We start from the raw sequence: 21,313 nt of genomic DNA on the forward strand, positions 1-21,313 counted from the left end.
CCCCTCATGCTTTTACTGTTTTTTTCTGCCTGTGCCTTATTTTCTCCCCCCTCGACTACTATAGTTCAGCATAGTCCATTGGCCTTAATGTATATATACAATTTACCACACACTATCCACATGTCTGTGAATATAAGCTTAATACAGCTGAGAAAAATTAGCTGCACAGTTTCATGTTGTTTGCTGAGCTTAATGTTTCCAGGCAGATTTATACTCTCATACCACTATGGTGAAAGATTCTATGTAAAGGTACAATGTGAGTTCTCCCAGAACTTCCTGTTTTAGACTCAAAGAATATTAGAACATCAAAAAACAAAACAACTCAGAAATCATCTGGTCCAACCACCTCATTTTTCACATGAGAAATGAGTCCCAAAGAAGTGATTTGTCTAAGGTCATATAGAAGATTAGTGTGTATGTTGGGGACGAGGGAGAGGAGAAAAAAGAGGTAGGAAGCTTGACCACAAGTTCAAAATGAGTCAACAAGAGATATGGCACCTCAAAGACTGTTAAAATATTAAGCTGTGTTAATTGACGTATGGAGTCCTGACTAAGAGGGGCACTTGGTAACCTCCGGGCTGGTCAGTGTTGCCAAGAATAAGACATTCTGTCCTTAGTACCCACTCTATGGAGAACAATGACAAACCCAAATGTGCCCAGAGGAGGGTAAAGATGGCGCTAAGAGTTTTAGTAACTATAACCGAAGAAGAACAATTAAAAGCATTATACTATTTAGCTTGCAGACCAGAGGATTGTCATGGAGGGGGTGGGGGGAGGGTCTGTTAAATAATTAAAAGGCTGTCTTGAAGAGGGCTCAGAATTATTTTGTGTGACTGCAAAAGGCAGTCACAAATTGGTACAAGTTTAGCTACATATAAGTAATTTACCAATAATTCAAGCCGATTGAAATGTACTAAATTGACCAATGGGGTAGTGAATTAATTCTTTATCTCCAGAGATGTTCAAGTATTTATTCATTCATCCAAACACATTTATCAAGCACCTGCCATATGCCAATCATTGGGCTGGAGGGACTTCCAGTTTGTTGTCTGCGTTAATTAAGGCAATATTAGCTGCCATATTAAATCTGTATATCAAACCTAAAACTGTCTCATGGCTCAGACATGATAAGAAATTTATTTCTCGCTCATATAACATCAAAAAAGATGTTTTCGGGGCCGGCCCCATGGCTGAGTGGTTAAGTTCGCACGCTCCGCTTCGGCAGCCCAGAGTTTTGCGGGTCGGATCCTGGGCGCAGACATGGCGCAGCTCATCAGGCCGTGCTGAGGGGGCGTCCCACATGCCACAACTAGAAAGACCCACAACTAAAAATGCACAACTATGTACCTGGGGGCTTTGGGGAGAAAAAGGAAAAATAAAATCTTTTAAATAAAAAAAGGGGCGTTTTCCTGATGGTAAGTGGCTCTCTTCCAAATGGTAATTCAAGGAACCAGGCCCTTCCATCTTGCAATTCTGCCATCTTCAACAAGTGGCTTATGATATCCTGCTGACAGATAGGGAAAAAACATGGAGGATTGTGTGGGGAGATTTTTATGGGCTGGACTTAGAAGTGGTGCACATAAGCCTTGCTCTCATTCTTTCCGTGCAGTAGAATTCAGTCACATGGCCACATCTAACTGCAAGGGAGGCTTCAAATGCAGTCCTGTGCCTAGGAAAAAGAGGAAATAGGTTTCATGACTGACTAGTAAATCTTTTAACACACTATCCAACTATGAGCTTCTAGAATTATGGTGACAGAACTGAGACAGGAATTTAAAACTTTTCTTGTTTAATGCCCATGTCATCATGCCTCATGTTTACGTTAAATGGCTTCCTATTGAAGGTCTCCTATTCAAGATATATTGTTAAGTTAAAAAAGTAAGGTAGAAAACAATGTATAGAATACGCCACTTTTGTGAATATAAAGAGAAATGATAGGGCCAGCCTGGTGGTTCAGTGGTTAAGTTCCTACGTTCCGCTTCTCAGCGGTCAGTGGTTCGCCAGTTTGGATCCCAGGTGCGGACATGGCACCGCTTGGCAAAAGCCATGCTGTGGCAGGTGTCCCACATATAAAGTAGAGGAAGATGGGCACGGATGTTAGCTCAGGGCCAGTCTTCCTCAGCAAAAAGAGGAGGACTGGCAGTAGTTAGCTCATGGCTAATCTTCCTCAAAAAAGAAAAAAAGAGACAAATGATAATGATAATATTTATTTGTATTCACTTGCATATATATGAAGAAACACTGGAAGGATACACAAGAAAGATGGAGACATCATTGGATGCAAGACTTCTCCATGTACACCTTTAGATATTGGTTAATTAAGTAATTATAAAACTATACAATTTTTAAAAGCATTTCTTTCTGTTGGAGAAGAGTTTTTCACTGACTGATTTCTTTTTGTTTTCAAGTAAAGAAAAGCTTGAGAAAAGGAGTATTTGGGAAGGTGAGCAGGTATAGCTTATGAGCCTGAGGTAACAATAGTGATGAATATGGTGCCTCTTCTGTTGTAATGAGCCTGTACTGGGTTAATTAGATTTTTAAAAAAAAGTAAAGGAAAAATAGTGCAACAGTTTGGTTTTATAAGGAATCATCTAAAAGTCTCAGAGTGCTTTTATATCTGACATCTTTGTTTATTTTCATAACATTCCTAATAACTATGATACAAAAGGTTTAAATTAATTTCTTGTTTTGTAAGATACTGTCAGAGCCAAGAATAAGAATTTAATTGTCTACAAATTCATGTTAGATTTGTAGGCCAACCCTCTTGATTTCTGGGTAGCATCAACATTGGAAGTATGTGATAAAAATCTTTTATGTTTTATAGCATTTTCACAAATATTTTCTTATTTAGTATTCCCATCAGCCATGTGAATTAATTGGGATGGATATTATCTTTAGAGATGAAAAACAGGAGTGGCCACTATAGATAAAGTTAAAAGGCTAATGAAAAATGGGGAGATGGGAGACTCTCCTTAATATACAAAGAGCTATTACAAACCAATAATTAAAAGGTAAACATTTCAATAGAAAAATTGGCAAAAGACATGCATTAAAAAAATAAAAAGATCTCAATAACAATCAAATAAAGATTTTAAAATATTTTTTCTCCTCAAAATGAATAGAGATAAAAGAAAAATAATATGTAGTACTGACAAAGATACATGGAAATAGAAACATTGATATTTTTCTGGAAGGGATGTCAGTTGGAAAAACCTTTCTGAAGGAAAATTTGGAAATATATTAAAACTTTAAATATGTTCATAATACTATGACCTAGTAACTTCATTCTAATAATTTATATTTATATTTAATATTCAGAGAAACATAACAATTTATGCCAAATGATATTAATATCAGCATTTTTATGAGTTCAGCAAAAGGTGGCTCAAATGACATATAAGGAAATGGAATAAGCTGCCATTAAAAAACCAAGTTAAAGAATTAGCTGAAAGCAGAAAGAAAATCCCACTACCCAATATAAAATTAAAAAGCATGATTCAAAAAAAATACAGAGAAATATACACACTCATACACCTTACAAACAGGTGAATTCTGAAAGACTGTTAGTAAGACAAAGCTAGCTAAGAGTAATTTAAGCTTAGAAAGACACATTTCCACCAAAAAGGGGTTTGATGGTTCTTCAAAGCTTTAAAAGTAGGTAGCATTCTCATCTCCTTGCTGATACCCATTCTACTGGATTTCTTTATCCAAAGTAGACCAGTTCATGTAAACTGAAAGTTGGTCAAGGCGGCCTTTAGTGGGCTTTGCCAAGTGTCATAAAGCAGTGCCTAGGAGCTCCCATGAGGAATTCGATGTGCGTAATCTAGCAGATCGCGAATCTACGGCACTATCACTGGTGTTCAGCAAAGGTTTCAGAACGGGAACTTTCACCACACCTGGCTTTTACACGCTTGAACACATTTTTAGCCCTTACCTGAATGAATATTTGGGTTGTAGGCATTCAAAGTTGATGCCAGTTCTCTAATCACACACTCCAAATTATTTCCATTTCTTGGATTACTTTTCCTCATTTCTTGCTGTTCATTGCTTAGACCCAGCCAGCATTTTCACACGTTTTGAATCTCTCTTTCTCTTTCAGAATCACCCCTATTGACTAATGCTCCATCTCTTACCCACGTACAACACTGGTGATTTTTCTTACCACATTCAATTTGTTAATCTCCTTTATTTTCATCATAATCATAAGCGTCTTCTCAATAGCACATTCAACATTCTCATTGCTTTTGCAATTATCAGACATACTGGGATTAATAATGTTGCAAAACACCCCCAATTAAATACAGCAAACCTGCTGGTGACAGAAAACTAGTTGGCGAAGGCTAAAACAACCACATCCAACTGCTGTTGCTGTCTGTTGCGGGCAGGCAAAGCTGAAACACTTTTGCTTTTGGAGCAAATTATTTTTCATCTCAATGAAAGTTCACAGGTGGCCAAACTGCCAAAGAATCCTTGCCTTTTCAACCACCATGGTGCTATTTTGGTGAAGTACATTTGTGACAATAGTCTTCAAATCACATATAAATATGTAGTCAACCAAAACTATTTTTAGATAGCTCAGTTGGTTTGGGTTGTCTTAATGTGGCTGAGGTCACGGGTGTGACCTCTCTGTGGGTTATTTAACACACGGAGAAAAACTGTGTCACTCAGGTAGTCTATACCTATATCCAGCCATCTCATAAATGCACACTCTTCAGGGGCCCAGATAGAGCATTTGTTGGGACAGTCATCTCATTTCAGTACAGTCCATGTAGGACAATGCAGTTACCAACCCTCAGAACAATGTGTGACCCTGGAATCTTCAAACTGAAAACCTCAACTAGCCATTAATATGACAGAAGACGCCTTAGCCATACGTTCAAATTTTTAAAAAATCTATCTATAAGCACAGGTTGGATCACAATGGTCTCCAAATGTAAAATACTAAGGAAAGTCAAAAAAAGGGGCTCATTTTTCTAATTGAAATCATTAGAAAAATAGAGGGTGGCACCTGATTTACCTCTACTCCCAGGGACACGATGACAATTAATTCCTATGGAGTTAGTATTCTGAGATTTGCCAAATAGCAAGTCAATGTCACTAGAGAATGTTACACATTTGCCTAAGCATAGAAGGCTATGGATTCACAACTCAGTTTCTGGCCTCAAACGCAATTTTCTCCCTCTGTTTTCAGGATACGCTCCTCCCTCCAACGCCAGAGCTGCAGGCATTTCTCTAAATAACACTGCATCCCTGGCCGCCTAGCTCCATTTGAACGTTTGCAGCAGGGCTCCTTTGAGGTCTGCCCCCAACTGCCTCCTCTCTCCCAGGCTTGTACTTCGTCTGTCTGAGTCAGCCATGAGTCACCTCACTCATTAGCGGAACTCAGAATGCTTCTCCATCCTCTGGATCCCTTTTGTCTCCCTTCTTGTAACTGGTTTCCTGGCAGCCTAAGGTCTGTGGCCAATTGAAGCTAGGGGCTGGGTTGCTACTAAGATGGTCTGCTCAGTAAAGAGGCTGGCAGACAGCAAGTAGAATTAAAATGATAATGACATTGATGATGATGGTGCATATTGCTGCTTCAGAATTAATTTAATGGCCCGATTTGGAGCCTCTGCCTGTGTCAGTTCATAGGACAGCACAGGGTCCTTAATTCTCGGTCCCTTCTTTCTCTTCCTTGTTTCTTCTTTCCCTCTTCACCATCACCCCCTTCAAACACATGCCCATATGGTACAAGCTGAAAGCTTATGGACTCTGCTGTCTAGAAAGGCAGGTGATAGAGCAAGGTCCATACGTTGGTGGGCACTTTCTTCTTCAGCCTTTTCAGATTTGTTATTCTCATTTTCACTCATTTGCTTTTACATTCCCAGTATTTTCCCTTTTGTGAAAGGTAGACCAGAAAGGACAAAGAGAAGGATTTACGCCTTGCAGGTGCCTCCTGGGTATATAAAGAAGCCTAGTGAAATAATATTTATAAGAAACTCTAAATTCACTGTAGAAAGTGTCAATATCAAATGGCATTATTAATTCATTAATCTTACTTAAAGCCCTTTATAAAATGGTTGATATTTTACTCAGGTGAATAGTGACTAGTTTTCAGTAAGTCCAATGATTTACTTTTGAAAGGGACCCCAGAGATCATCCTGTCCAGGCTTTCATTCAGTCAGCAGACATTGACCAAGCTCCTACAATGAGCAAACCCTGAGCCAGGCCCCCTAGGGCAGCGTTTCTCAAGCTCCACTGTGCCTATATGTCTCCTGGAAAGCTTGCTAAATGCCGATTCTGGTTCAAGAGGCCTGGAGTGGGGCTCGAGGTTCTGCATTTCTGTAATGCTGCCGACTGCAGACAACACTTTGAGTAACAAGACTATAGGGGCTCTGCACAGGGCCAGACAAGGCTTGACTCCATTCTCGAGGAACATCAGAGGGCCCACAGGCCCTGTGATGCTACCCTATGCATTCCTCCTCCTCAGTTGCTGCTGTTTCCAGAGGCCCAGACAATGCCATGCGACTCTGTTCTTCCCAGTGCTCTTGGCTTTCTCACATCTTCATTCACAGTGGAGGGTGTTAAAATTGCAAGATTCAGGTTTGGGATTAGGGCAGGAAGAAAGCCCATTTTTCTTCATCCTCAGCTAGGAGGCTTAGCCTAGACCATCTTATCAGAGAACTCTGAACTCACTTTTTAGGCAGAGCCTTTCTTTGATGGCTACAGAGATCTCCTTTTATGACTTGTTAGTTTGTATCCTTTTCCAACTTTTCCATTGAGGTGTCTGTCTTTTAATTATTGAGTTGTAATAGCTCTTTATTGAAATATTAAGGGGAATCTCTTTTCCCCCAATAAAGTCTATTTTTCAGTCTTTTAATTTTGGAGTTAGGAATCTTATACTCTAGGCTAACATTGATTTTCTGCTAATCTGAGCAAGCCTCACGACCTGTCATGCCATGGTTCCTTCACCTATAAATGGGGGCAGTAAAGACAACGTATCTCAGGAAATTGCTGAGTGTGTAAAAGAGAAAGTACATGGGGGGCAGTGCTGTGCAAATATAGACGTGGGTGCTTGTTTGCAGAGCTTACGTTAAGCTGACAGTATTATGGAACTCAGTGTGGGACATAGCTCACTGGTGTTAACAAGTACCAGTTGTGTTTTGTTTTGAGTTTGGTTTTGGTTAAACAAAGATTGGTTGAGTACCTCAAGCACTGTGAGTGCTGTCCCAGGTTTTGGCAGTGTTAAAACATAAAGTAGAGTTAGAAGCTGCCTATTAAGAACTTTCTGTGTGTACAAGTGCTTGTGATTTCTGTTCTCCTTGTGCCTCCCGACTACCACTTTCCAAGTCGTCAACAGACAAGATCTGCCGGTCCTAATCTGTCCAACTAAGACACTGCCTCAGTACCGAGGGAGATGACCCAGTTGTTGCTTGGTCTCTACATTTGCTGTCTCGTTTCTACTAGAACCTTATACTTGTTAAAACTATTTATTTATATAGTAGAAGTTATAGGAGTAATAGTATTCCAATTTAGACAGATAGGTTTTTGTTTAGCTTTGAGAAATAAAAAATTTGTACTTTCCCCTCATCTACGATGATGTTTAATGCCTTTAAGTTCTTTCCACTACTGCCTGTAAAAAGAAAAGAATATAACCAACCATTAATAGTAAACTTGAAATGTCTGAAGACAATGTGTTTTGCCTCTAATTGGTATTTGTTTTTTAATAGTCAAAGGAAAGAACCTCTAATGGCAAAATTTTAGCTATCATCCAGGTAGAGAATACTCCGCCACTCTCACCAGTTGCCCTGTTATTCTTCCAACACATAAAATTGCCTTATGGGTCCCTACACTGAGTGTAGATAAAACAAAAAAAAGTCAATATTATTGAATTCCATCCATTTGCCAAGCACTGTGCTAAGTGCTTTCACATACACTTTCTCATCTAATGGATCTTTTGCTTTCTTACTGCAAGGAAGAAAGTGAGATTGTGCCTGTGCTTTGTTACCGCCTCTTCTAGAGTCCTTACTCCTCTCTGTCTTTGAAAGCCCAACACTGGTAGCAAGGGAACTCAGTTTGAGGCAAAAGCCATGGTTTTTTTGTCTTATCCAGGTCCTCAGCAAAAAGTTGGTTGGTTTCTCATTTTGGGAAGGTGAGAGGTGTGTTAATTTAGGAAAAAGTGAATGGGACAGCATTGAAGGCTGGGGGCTCTTTAACACTACGTACCCACATGGGTGGACACCCACCTCTGGTGAGAGGTCTCTTTTTCTGGCTTCTTTCCCAGATAATCCATTGAAATCTCTGGGGGAAAAGGTCCATATACACTCAACTCCTCCTTTGATTTATTTCTTTATCTATGAACACAGATCTCTTACCACTTCCGTCACTCCCCCCACCCCCCACCAAAATACTTCTCCTGGAGAAACATGACAGATCTTGTGTATTCCTGAGATTATCTGCCATTTTCTCCTCTTACAACGATTCCAAATCTTGGGTTCCACTAAGAAAAACATAGCCTGGGTGACACTGTATAATCAGTGAGGAAGGAATCTTCCCTGGGCAATGAGAGGAGGGCTGACTCACTATCTCAGCTCTTAGGAATGGCTCTCCAGCTGCTGACAGAGGCCACACGGGTTCAGCCACAGGCCAGCAGGGACCTCCCCAGAGACTAACAAAAAGGAGGCAACCAGAACTAGCCAGAGCTGAGCTGGGGCAACTGACCCATTTGTAGAAGTGCCCCTAAGGACAATGGCCAGCAGTCCAAGTTGCAGTGTCCTGGCGGTGTAGCAAACTCATAGCTGGTCCAATCTGGTGGATAAATGGTGCCTGACAAGAGAAGACTCTGGAAAAGAATATACTTATAATCAGCATATGGTGACATTTTTATTCCAGAGGCTTATTCTTCATTCTTTCACTTATACAACAGACATTTGAGTGAATGTGCTAGGCACTGAGCTAGAGTTGGCCCACTCTGCCCTTGGGGAGTTGACAGTTCAGCAGAAAGGCAGAAAGGGAATAAACACAGGAGCTCTAGAATTCAGAGGAGGAGCTTAAGATTCGGGAGTTGGGAAAGCTTTCCCGGGAACGTGTGAAAGGCTTATACAGAAGGAGGGGAAGAAGGACACTGCAGGTGGAGGAGGCAGCAATGCAAAGTCCCAGTAGCGAGAGAGAACAGGCGGCTCATTGGAGCAGTAAAGTGGTTTGGTGTGGCTGAGGTCAGAACATGCAGGAAAAGTGGCAAGAGATAATCCTGGAGAGGTGAGCAGGGATCAGATTATGAAGGTGTAATCTTATGTGTCATGTGAGCAGGCTGAAATCAATCCTGAGAACAACGGGAAATGCTGACTGACTTTCTGTGGGAGAAGGACATGTCGGGTCTGCTGTTTTAGAAAGTTTTCTCACTAGTTGTCATGTGGAGAGTGGATGCACGGAAAGCAAGCATGGAAGTAGGAAGACCAGGTTGGAGGATCTTGCGGTAATTGAAAAAGGAAATGACGTGGCCTGAACCATAGCAGAGGTAATAGGGATGCAGAGAAAGATGAGTTTGAGAGATACAAAGGCGGTTGCACCAACTGTCCCTGGTGATCAACCACAGGTGGGGTCTGAAGAGCTCAGAATGGCTCTCACCTTTGTGGGTGGGGGGAGATGATGGGAGGAAACGGCTTGCTGGAAGCAGATGATGAGTTCAGGTTGAAGCAGGAACCCAGGGCAGAAACCCGGCCGCTGGCCTGAATATCAGTGGTGGAAGGTCAGGGCAACTCAGTGGTGCTAGGGACTTCCCAGGTGTACCCCAAAAGAAGTTTAAGGATAATTCCAGACCCCACTGGCTAGAGAGCATGGGGCTCCTAACACAAGCTCCTACTAAGAAGCCTGGCTTATTAAGTCTGAATCTGTGCAGGACTGAGGCTGCAGATGAGAGGTCTTCAGAACCTGCAGCCAAGCAGGGCCTGACAAGCTGTTTCCATGGAGACGTGGTGTGCGCAGGAGGGAGTGAGTAGGAAGGCTGATCCATCGCAGAGCCTTGGGTCACAAGGCTGTGGCAGGCTAACAGATAAACAGGGAAAAGACATAGTCAATCAGAAAAGGATGTTCAAAACTATTGGCAGTTAATTGGGGTTGTACCGTCATAATTCTAGATTAAGTCTAACAATTTAGAAGGATTATGGTAAGCCACTTAATGATCCTCCTAGTTATTTCAGGTACCACTTAATGAGGGCACAAGAAAGTGGATGCCAACTCAGGCTAACTGTAAATGTACATACACCCATCTTAAGCCCTCCTGCATCCCTGGACTCTAAGTAGCTGCATATTATTTCCAGGTTCCTGGAGAAACAGGCAGACACGGGAAGTTAAAATTTTTTTTTTCATTTGCCATGCTGATGGCAGTAATACTCAGGAAACCTTTGGGACTCTTTGGGAAACTCAGGTGCTGTCAAAGCCCCAGATTAGATGGCATTATTAAACAATCTGAGGAACATTCTGCACAGAGAGCCAGCAGCAGTGGGGCCCCAAGTGGGTTTTGGGTTTTGTGTGTGTGTGTGTGTGCAGTAAAATATACATAACATGAAGTTTACCATTTTGGCCATTTTTAAATTTACATTGTAAATGTACAATTCAGTGGCATTAGGTATATTCATAATCTCATGTAACCATCACCGCTATCTGTTTCTAAAACTTTACCATCATCCAAAACAAAAACTCTAGAACTATCAAGCAGTAACTCCCCATTGGGCTCCAAATTTTTAAACAACTTTACTGTGCTGTGAAAACTGGCTACAAGGCAGCACAATGGTTTGGTTGCTACCAGTAAAACAACTGGGTTACTCCTGCTTTGGTCAGTTGCTCTCAGTTCAGACCTGGACTTTTTTGGCCAAGAATCCTGGTCCTGTGGGTGAGCTTGTTAGACCTAATCTCGGGAGGAAGACTGATTTTAACCGCCTTAATGACTGATGGGACTTATTAACCTTGATCTCCAGGGTATTCAAATGGCTTGTGGCAGTGCTTATTAAGAAGTCAGTAAAAATTAAGTCAGGGCCACAGGCCCTCATAAAGATCCAACTGGAGGCAAACTTTGTTCCAAAGATAGTTTGGAGATGAATTGTTTAGGAACCAACTACATTTTAAGTAACCAAAAACGATAGTGCTTGGGGAGGATAAGAAATAATTCTCACTTAGAACAGTAGACTATGACCAAAAGATCAGAGCTGGAAATTCTAAGCTTCTTACTTCCTTTTCTTTCACAAATTAAAACATTAGTGAGAGTAGGAATAAGCCTTTGTGACTTTGTTTCCCCATCCAACAAGTTCAGGGTGTTTAGAACATGGTGCTTATAGGCCAAGGCTCAGTCTGGAGTTCACAGATCAAAAGCAGGAATAACTCTCAAAGCCCAGACAGATACTTCCCAGATGAATGATGTCAGTCACAAGAGATGGCAGGATGACAAAGGAATGGGGAAGATTTAGTGGAAATTACTGCATTATAAACACAATTTAAACCACATGCTCTGTTTGGGGGATCAGTAGTGAGACAAATACTTTAACACAAATACTGGAACCAGAGCCCAGAGGAAGTTGACTGGCTTACTCAAGTTCACCTAGAAAACCAGGGAGAGAGCTAAGAATTAGTACCTTTGTCTCCTGATACCTGGTTTAGTGGTTTATTTTTATCAGTATCTACTGGTATTCCATGCTTGGAATGCACAAGGGTGGTGGGTTGTCAGAGTCTTTCTATAAAGTTTTCATTTTGCTCAAGGGGGATCAATCAGTACCTTTATCTCCAAATTCACCTGCAATTTAGTCTTTGTGTTGCAATTATTTTCCATCAGAACCCAAATTCTAGCAGAAGTTCAGAAGAAGTTCATATTGTTAGCAGTCAAGAAAAGGTTTACTGCTATTAAGATCCTGTTAGGGGACAATTTCCAGAATGGTGGTTTGAGGAGTTCCACAGACCCACTCCTCAACAAAACAATCATACTTGGTGAAATTATTTTTAAAACAACCATTTAAAGTTATTGTTCCACAAAGGGAGATGAAAACCAAGAAGATCAAGTCTACTACCCCCAGTCAGTGGCATGCTTGTTAAGAAGGGGTATTACTCCAAGAGAAGTGGGTCACTGTCCCTGCCCCCACTTCAAGAGCAGAACCTTAGAGATTTTGCCCAGGGGAAGAGACAGATGATAAGAACAGAGAACTCTGAAGATCTCCACAAGGGAACTGACTTTATTTGGAACAGAGTATGGGGAAATTCAAGCTGAAAGGAGTTGTGGAAAACAATAGAGATTTTGGTGATAAGCAATTAAGAGGAAGCTGGTAGCTCCATGAGAGCAACAAGCTAGACTGTAGGCCAGCTAGTTTACCAGAGAGAACCAGGAAAAAAGACAGCTTAGAAGAGCCCTCTAGGGGTCAGAAAAAATCTCAAGGAGTGGCCTTGAAATCTATCTCTGCAGAGGGGCTTACATTTAATTGGATCAGACTGTGGAGCAATTTATGCTACAGGGCATTGTTGAAAACAATAGAGTGATTGGCTATCAACTAATGGAGCCTAATAACTAGGCATGAGACCAGCAGGGACAGACAACTTAACAGAGAGATCAGGAATAGAGACAGTCAAAGAGACCTGTGTTAAAATCACTCTCATCCCAGAATGACTGTGCATATGACCAAGCATGCACCTTCTGAGGAGCATCATCAGAAGTTTCACACTTCAGGGAAAGAGACTTTACTAAAATAATCTAGCTAAGTCACTAAGGAAATAAAAAAGCAAACTACAACAATGACCTCATAAACTTAAAAATAAATGATAAGGTTGAGGGGATCAGTATCCAGAGTTGCTACAGTATATTATCTAAAATGTCTAGTTTTAAACAAAAAAAATTATGAGACATGCAAAGAAACAGGAAGTGTGATGTGACCCATAGAAAGGAGGAAGAAAGCAGTCAATGGAAACTCCTTGTGAGAGGGCCCAGATATCCAATTTAGCAAAGACTTCAAAGCAGCTATTATCACATGTTCAAATAACTAAAGGAAGCCATGCTTAAAGAAGCAAAAGAAGGTATGATGACAATGTCTCATAAGATAATCAACAAACAGATAGAAATTATTTTTTAAAAAGAACCTGATGGATTTTCTGAAATTGAAAAATACAATAACAGAAAAAAATTCACTAGAGGGGCTCAATAGTATAAGAAAGAGAAAGAATCAGCAAACTTGAAAATAAATAGATAGATATTATTTGATCTCAAGAACAGAGAGAAAGAAGAATAAAGAAATATAAACAGAAAATCAGGGAAATATGGGATACCATCAAGTACATCAACATATGCATAATGGGATTACCAGAAGAAGAGGAGAGAGAGTGAGGAGCAGAAAAAACATTTGAAGAAATAATGGCTGAAAACTTCTGAAATGTAATGAAAAATATTAATCTATACATCCAAGAAGCTCATCTAACTCCAAGTAGAATAAACACAAAGACATCCACATCTAGACATATCATAGTAAAAATGTTGAAAGAGAAAGTTAAAGAGAAAATCTTGAAAACAGCAGGAAAAAAACCAACTTATCACATACAAGGGAATCCAAATAAGATTAACAACTGACTTTTCACCAGAAACAATGGGGGCCAGAAGGCAATGAGACGGCATATTCAAAGTGCTGGGGAGGAAAAACCATGTCAACTAAGAATCTTTTGTTCAGTAAAACTCTCTCTCAAAAATGAAAGTGAAATAAAGATGTTCCCGGATAAGCAAAATCTGAAAGAATTCATTGCTAGCTGGCTAGAGTTACAAAAAACAAGAAAATTCCTCAGGCTGAACACAAGTGGCCCCAGTCAGTAATTCAAATCCACACAAAAAAACAAAGAGCACTCACTAAATCTAATTACGTAATTATAAAAGCCCATGTATCAATTCATATTTCTTTTCTTTTATTCTCTTAAATGATATAAAAAGCAATTATATAAAAGAATATATTTGACAATGACAGCACAAAGGAGGTTGGTGGGACAAAGCTGTATTAGAGTAAGAAATGAGTTATAAGATGGTAACTCAAATCCACAGAAACCAATGAAGAGAACCAGAAATGGTAAGTAAGGAGGGTGACATAAACTCTAAATATAACTTGCTTTCCTTTCTTTTCTCAACTTTCTAAAAAGACATAAAATCATATTAAGTAATAATTATAACAATGTGTTATTCATTTTGTAATAAAACCATAAACAAACTAGACCTAACAAACATCTATAAAATGCTCCAACCACCACCAGCAGAATACATATTCTTCTCAGGAATATGGACTATTCTCCAGGACAGACTATATTCTAGGTCATAAAACAAGTCCCAATAAATTTAAAAGATTTGAAATTATACAAAACATGACTTCTGACCACAATGGAAAGAAATTAGAATCAATAAGACAAGGAAATTTGATAAATTCACAAATATGTGGATATTAAACAATTCACTCCTAAATAACCAATAGGTAAAAGAAGAAATTACAAGGGAAATTAGAAAATACTTTAAGATGAATAAAAATAGAAGCAAAACATACCAAAATTTATGGAATGTATCAAAGCAGTGCTTAGAGGGAAATTTACTGTTAGATGCCTATATTGAAACAAAAAGAAAGAAAGAAAAAGAAAGATCTCACATCAATAACCTATCCTTCCAGTTTAAGAAACTAGAAAAAGGAAGGCAAACTAAACTCAAATCAAGCAGATGGAAGGAAATAGTAGATTAGAGTGGAAATTAATTAAACAAAGGATCAGAAAAACAATAGAGAAAATGAACAAAATGAAAAGTTGCTTCTTTAAAAGATCAACAAAATTGACAAACCTTTAGCTAGATTGATCAAGAAACAAAAGAGAGAAGACTCAAATTCCTAAAATCAAAAACAAAAGAGGAGACATTACTACTGATCTGAAAAAAATGAAAAGGATTATGGGGCAAACTTCCTCAACAAAAAAAAAAGAAAGAAAGAAAAGCATTATACTATGGGGCCGGCTCCATGGCCGAGTGGCTAAGTTCCTGCGCTCTGCTCCAGTGGTTAATTTTGCAGGTCAGATCCTGGGCGCAGACATGGCACTGCTCATCAAGCCATGCTAAGGCGGCGTCCCACAAGCCACAACTAGAAGGACCCAAAACTAGAAATATATGATTATGTACTGGGGGGCTTTGGGAGAAAAAGGAAAAATAAAATCTTTAAAAAAAGAAAAAAAAAGAAAAAAGAAAAAAGAAAGGATTATACTAAAAAAGGGAATACTATGAAAAACTGTATGCCAATAAATTATGTAGATAATTTAGATAAAATCGACCAATTCTTTGAAAGGCAAAAACTACCAATACTGCCTCAAGAAGAATAGAGAATCATAATAAACCTATAACAAATAAAGTGATTGAATTAGTAATTTAAAACTTCCCACAAAAAAAAAAATCCAGGCCCAGATGACTTCACTGTTGAATTTTACCAAAATGTAGAGAATTAATACAAATTCTTCACAAACTGTTCCAAAAAAGAAGAATAAGGAACGCTTCCCAACTCATTGTTTGAGGCCCGTAGCCAGACATCACAAGAAAAGTACAGAATATCTCTTATGAATGTAGATGCAAAAAATTCTCAACATTATATGAGAAAACTGAATCTAGAAACATATAAAACATATAAAAACTGAATCTAGAAACATAAAAAAAACATATAGAAGAAAACACAGGACAAAATCTTCACATCACTGGATTTGGCAATGATTTCTTGGATATGATACCAAAGGCACAGGTAACAAAAGAAAAAATAGACAAATTGAATTTCATGAAAATTTAAATTTTTTGTGTATCAAAAGACACTCAATGGGACCAGCCTGGTGGTGTAGTGGTTAGGTTTGCCTACTCCACTTTGGCAGCCCAGGGTTTGGATCTTGGATGCAGACCCATACACCACTCATCAAGCCATGCTGTGGTGGCATCCCACATACAAAATAGAGGAAGACTGGCATGGATGTTATCTCAGGGACAATGTTCCTCACCAAAAAAAAGAAAGACACTATCAATAGAGTAAAAAGATAACACAGATAAAGGGAGAAAATATCTTCAAATCATGTATCTGATAAAGGATTAATATAACAGAGTATATAGAGAACTCCTAAAACTTAACAACAAAAAAAGAAACAACCCAATAAAAAATTAGTCAAAGGACTTGAATAGATGTTTCTCCAAAGAAGATATACAAATGGCCAATAAGCACATGAAAAGATGCTCAACATCCCTAATCATTAGGGAAATGCAAATCAAAACTGCAATGAGATACTACTTCATACCCATTAGAATGGCTATCATCAAAAAAATAGAAAACAAGTGTGGCAAGGATATGGCAAAATTGAAACCCTTGTACTCTGTTGGTGGGAATGTGAAATGCTACAGCCACTGTGGAAAACAGTATGGAGGTTCCTCAAAAAATTAAATATATATGGGGGCCGGCCCCGTGGCTGAGTGGTTAAGTTCGCACACTCCGCTGCGGCGGCCCAGGGTTTGGATCCTGGGCACGGACATGGCACTGCTCCTGAGGCCATGTTGAGGCGGCGTCCCATATGCCACAACTAGAAGGACCTGCAACTAAGATATACAACAATGTACCAGGGGGGATTTGGGGAGATAAAGCAGAAGAAAAAATAATATAGAATTACCATATGATCCAGCAAATATACCCAAAAGAATTGAAAGCAAGGTATTGAAGAGGTATTTGTACATCATGTTCATAGCAGCATTTTTCACAATAGCTAAAACATGGAAGCAACCCAAGTGTCCATCAAGAAATGAATGGATAAGCAAAATGAGGTATATACATACAATGGAATATCACTCAGCCTTAAAAAAGAAGGAAATTCTTCAATATGCTGCAATATGGATGAACCTTCAGCATATTATGCTAAGTGAAATAAACTGGTAACAAAAAAGCAAATACTGTACGATTCCACTTATATGAGGGAAGTCTCCAGAGAAGTAAAAATCATAGAGACAGAAAGTAGAATGGTGGGTTGCTAGGGCAGGGGGTGGGATGGGAATTTATTACTCAATGGATATAAAGTATCAATTTTACAAGGTGAAAAGAGTTATGGAGATAGATAGTGGTGATGTTTGTACAATATTATGAATATATTTAGTACCACTGAACTGTAGACTTAAAAATGTTTAAGATAATAAATTTTATGTTATGTGTATTTTACTACAATTTTTAAAAATTGAAAAAAAATGACTATATACAATGACCATATGAGAATTATCCCAGGAATGCAAAGTTGGTTTTACATTCCAAAACCAATTAATATAATACACCATATCAATAGAATAAAGGACAAAAACCACATGATCATCTCAGTAGTTGCAGGAAAAAAATCTGAAAAAAAAATCAACTTCTGTTCATGATTAAAACACTCAACAAACTGGGAATAAAACAGAACTTCCTTAACCTGATAAAGGGCATCTATAAAAACTCACAGCTAATGTCACACTTAACAGTGAAAGATCAAACGCTTTCCCCCTAAATCAGGAGCAAGACAGGGACGTCTGCTCTTGCCACTTCCATTCAACATTGTACTGGAGATTCTATCCAGAGTAATTAGGCAAGAAATTGAAATAAAAGGCATCCAGATTGGAAAAGAAGAAGAAAAAGTATCTATTTGTAGATGACATGATCTTGTATATAAAAAATCCTAAAGAATCCACTAAAAACCTATGAGGACTAATAAAAAAAGTTCAGCAAGGTTTCAGGGTACAAGACCAATATATAAAAATCAATCGTATCTCTATTCACTAGCTATGAACAATCTCCTCCCAATACTAAGAAAACAAGTCCATTGAAATAGCATCATAAAAAATAAAATACTGGGGGCCAGCCCCATGACCAAGTGGTTAAGTTCGTGCGCTCCACTGTGGTGGCCCAGTGTTTCATAGGTTCGAATCCTTGGCACGGACATGGCACCGCTCATCAAGCCGTGCTGAGGCAGCATCCCACATGCCACAACTAGAAGGACCCACAACTAAGAATATACAACTATGTACCGGGGGGCTTTGGGGAGAAAAAGGAAAAAAATAAAATCTTTAAAAAAAAATAAAATACTTAGGAATACATTTAATTAAAGGAGTGCAAAACTTTTACTCTGAAAACTACAAATCACTTTTGAAAGTAATTATAGAAGACCTCAAGAAATAGGAAAGACATCCCACATTCATGGATCAGAAGACTTAATATTGTTAAGATGGCAATACTGCCAAAATTGATTTACAGATCCAACATAATTCCTATCAAAATTCCAGCTGGATTGTTTTATATTTTTTTGCAGAAATTGACAAGCTCATCCTAAAATTCCAATGGAAATGGAAGCCAAAATAGCATGAAAAATCTTGAAAAAACAAAATTGGAGGACAATAATCAAGATCGTGAGATACTGGCATAAGGATATATATATATAAAGCAGTAGAATGGAATAGAGAGTCCAGAAATAAATCCTCACATTTATGGTCAATTGATTTTTGACAAAGGTGCCAAGACAATTCAATGGGGGAAAGAATAGTCTTTCTAGTCTTGCTGAGTCAATTAGATATTCACATGCAAAACAATAAAAATAGACTCCCTCCCCATACCATACACAAAAATTAACTCAAGATGGACCATTGACCTAAATATGAGGTATAACTATTAAAATTCACCAAAATTTAAACTTTTATGCTTCAAAGGATACTACTAAGAAAGTGAAAGACAATCTACAGAATGGGAGAAAATATTTGCAAATCCTATATCTGATAAGAAACTTGTATCTAGAATATATGAAGAACTCTTACAACTCAATAATAAAAAGACAAATAACTCAATTTGAAAATGGACAGAGAATTTGAACAGACATTCCTTTAAGGAAGATACATGAAAGGCCAATAAGCACATGAAAAGATGCTCAACATCATTAGCCATCAGAGAAATGCAAGTCAAATCCAAATGAGATACCTCTTCATACACCCTAGGATGGCTACGATCAAAAAGACAGAGAGTTGGTGGGGATGAGGAGAAACTGCAATCTTCATCCATTGCTGGTGGGAATGTAAAACTGTATACCACTTTGGAAATCTGTCCGGCTGTTCCGCAAAAGATTAAACATAGAGCCACAATATAATCCAGCAATTCTACTCTTAGATACGCAACCAATAGAAATGAAAACATGTCCACACAAAAACTGTACATGAATGGTCATAGCAGCAGTATTCCTAATAGCCTAAAATTAGAAGCAACCCAAAGGTCTACCAGTTAATGCATGGTTGAATAAAATATGATATATCCATACAATGGATATTATTTGGCAATAAAAAGGAATGAAGTACTACAACATGGGTAAACCTTAAAAACATCATGCTACATGAAAGAAGCCAGTCACAAAAGACTGATTACATTTATATGAAATGTTTGGAAAAGCACATCTATAGAGACAGAAAATGGAGTAGCAATTCTCTAATTGCTGAGGTCTGATGGAGGAGGTTAGGAGGAAATGGGGAGTGACTGCTAATGGGTACAAGGTTTCTTTTGGGAGTGATAAAGTATTCCAAAATTGATTGTGGTTATGTTTGCACCCTTACCCCTGACAGTACAGAGCCAATAGTAGCGTAACATTTCGTTAATCAGGTTGCTCCTAAAATGCTAATACAGAGCTCTCTGGTAAACTGGCCTAGATCTCAGAGCCAAGATAGACAATTTAGAGGGCATTTTTTCTTGTCCTAAGCCCAAATCTGAATCTTGCAATTTTATTACCCTCCACTGGGTGTGATGATAAGAACAATTAAGAGCATTTGGGAGAATAGAGGAGAACCAAATGGCTGAACTTCATCGCATGAGAGAGAAATGCCCTCCTAACACTGAGGCCACCTAGATGGAGGAAACAGAAGAAAACAGAGGGAAGGGAAGAGGGGAGGGAAGGGCAGGGGAGGCCCAGGGACCCTACCCACTGTAGATGTAGCCCTATGCCTACAATCAGATAGTACTGTCTCTTCTTGCAGAATAGGAAGGAGAAGAGAGAGGGTTGATGGCCCTCTCCTAGATGCTCTTCAGTTGGAGGAAGATTCCTGACAGAGATACAGAGATGCAGGTAGAGATGATAGGGTCAAACCAAACCTGAGCAGAATGCCTTGGTAAGTAAGAATGCTTTACTCTTCCCTGCAAATCAAAGACCCATTAGAGGAAGCTGCTCATTTCAAGATTTCCGAGTAAGATTTTACCCGGAAGGAAATTGCAGAATTATTAAAGTGATTTGTGTTTCATAGCAAGGTTACAACTGTTGAATAAATGAGGTGCTTTGCAGATGTTATCGGATATTTTGGGCAGGGAGAGCCATCCCTTTACACTCCCAGAGCTTTTTTTTTTTTTAAGATTTTTTTTTATTTTTTCCTTTTTCTCCCCAAAGCCCCCCAGTACATAGTTGTATATTCTGTGCTGTAGGTCCTGCTAGTTGTGGCATGTGGGATGCTGCCTCAGCGTGGGTTGATGAGCAGTGCCATGTCCGCGCCCAGGACTTGAACCAACGAAACACTGGGCCACCTGCAGCGGAGTGCGTGAACTTAACCACTCGGCCACGGGGCGAGCCCCACATTCCCAGAGCTTTTATTAGTGCCTTATGTGATTATTTTTTTCAAAGTCGTCGTCCCTTCTCTGCTGGAGTGCACTTCTAGTCAGGGTACGCTGAAGTTCTCCTCTCCAGGAAGAATAAGATGGAGATGAACTTCTTAACGATCTAGAAGACAGACAACCTAGTGACGTGCTTTCTGGTGCATTGATTTGTAAAAGGGAATTGATCTACAGGATGCCTTTGGGGACAACAGTCCTTTTCCTCTCTGTTTAGCTCCCAGAACTGAAACGGTCTGACCTTTTAGTGTGATTAAGCAGCCCAAATCCAGAGGGAGGATGTGGGGTAGCTGGGAAGCCAGTTATAGCCGAGAGCAATGATTCTCTGTGCAGACTTCCTGCACTCCGGTTTTGGGTTGAAACTTTTTCTTCACCCTTTGGAACTTTCTTTTTGACTGCTTTTTTATATGTAACACCTCTGTTAGACTTACATGATTGTGACCACCAATACGCATCCTGTGCTCCCCAGCTTCTTCTCTCTGGGAAGTTTGGCTTTCCAGAGATCATCGCACCTCAGGGTGACTCATGCTTCCAGCTCAGAACTCCATTTGTAGCTTGTGTTGTTGTACAGAGAGGTGATTTGTCCATGGTTACCCTCTCCTTTGCAAAATTCTGGTACATACAGAAAAGAAGTTAGAACAGTATAATGAACATCCGATATCTATCACCCAGATCAAACAATTGCT

General features: G+C 39.2%; 1 protein-coding gene and 1 long non-coding RNA gene across 20 annotated transcripts in view; one reads left to right on the top strand and one right to left on the bottom strand.

The window, feature by feature from the left end:
- Nucleotides 1-21,313, top strand: part of MKLN1 (muskelin 1) — a 312,981-nt gene that overhangs the window by 86,390 nt on the left and 205,278 nt on the right. The gene's annotated exons all lie outside the window — the stretch shown is intronic.
- Nucleotides 4,167-21,313, bottom strand: part of LOC106783100 (uncharacterized) — a 58,012-nt gene continuing 40,865 nt past the window's right edge. The window contains exons 4-6 of one of the 2 annotated variants that reach the window (XR_002807609.2): nt 21,059-21,239; nt 9,607-10,023; nt 4,167-8,821 (exon numbers count right to left, since the gene is read on the bottom strand). This is a non-coding gene — a long non-coding RNA (uncharacterized lncRNA). The other variant, XR_001380631.3, reaches the window with a different exon arrangement.

This window comes from Equus caballus, chromosome 4 (genome assembly GCF_041296265.1).
Source record: "Equus caballus isolate H_3958 breed thoroughbred chromosome 4, TB-T2T, whole genome shotgun sequence".
Lineage (NCBI taxonomy): Eukaryota > Metazoa > Chordata > Mammalia > Perissodactyla > Equidae > Equus > Equus caballus.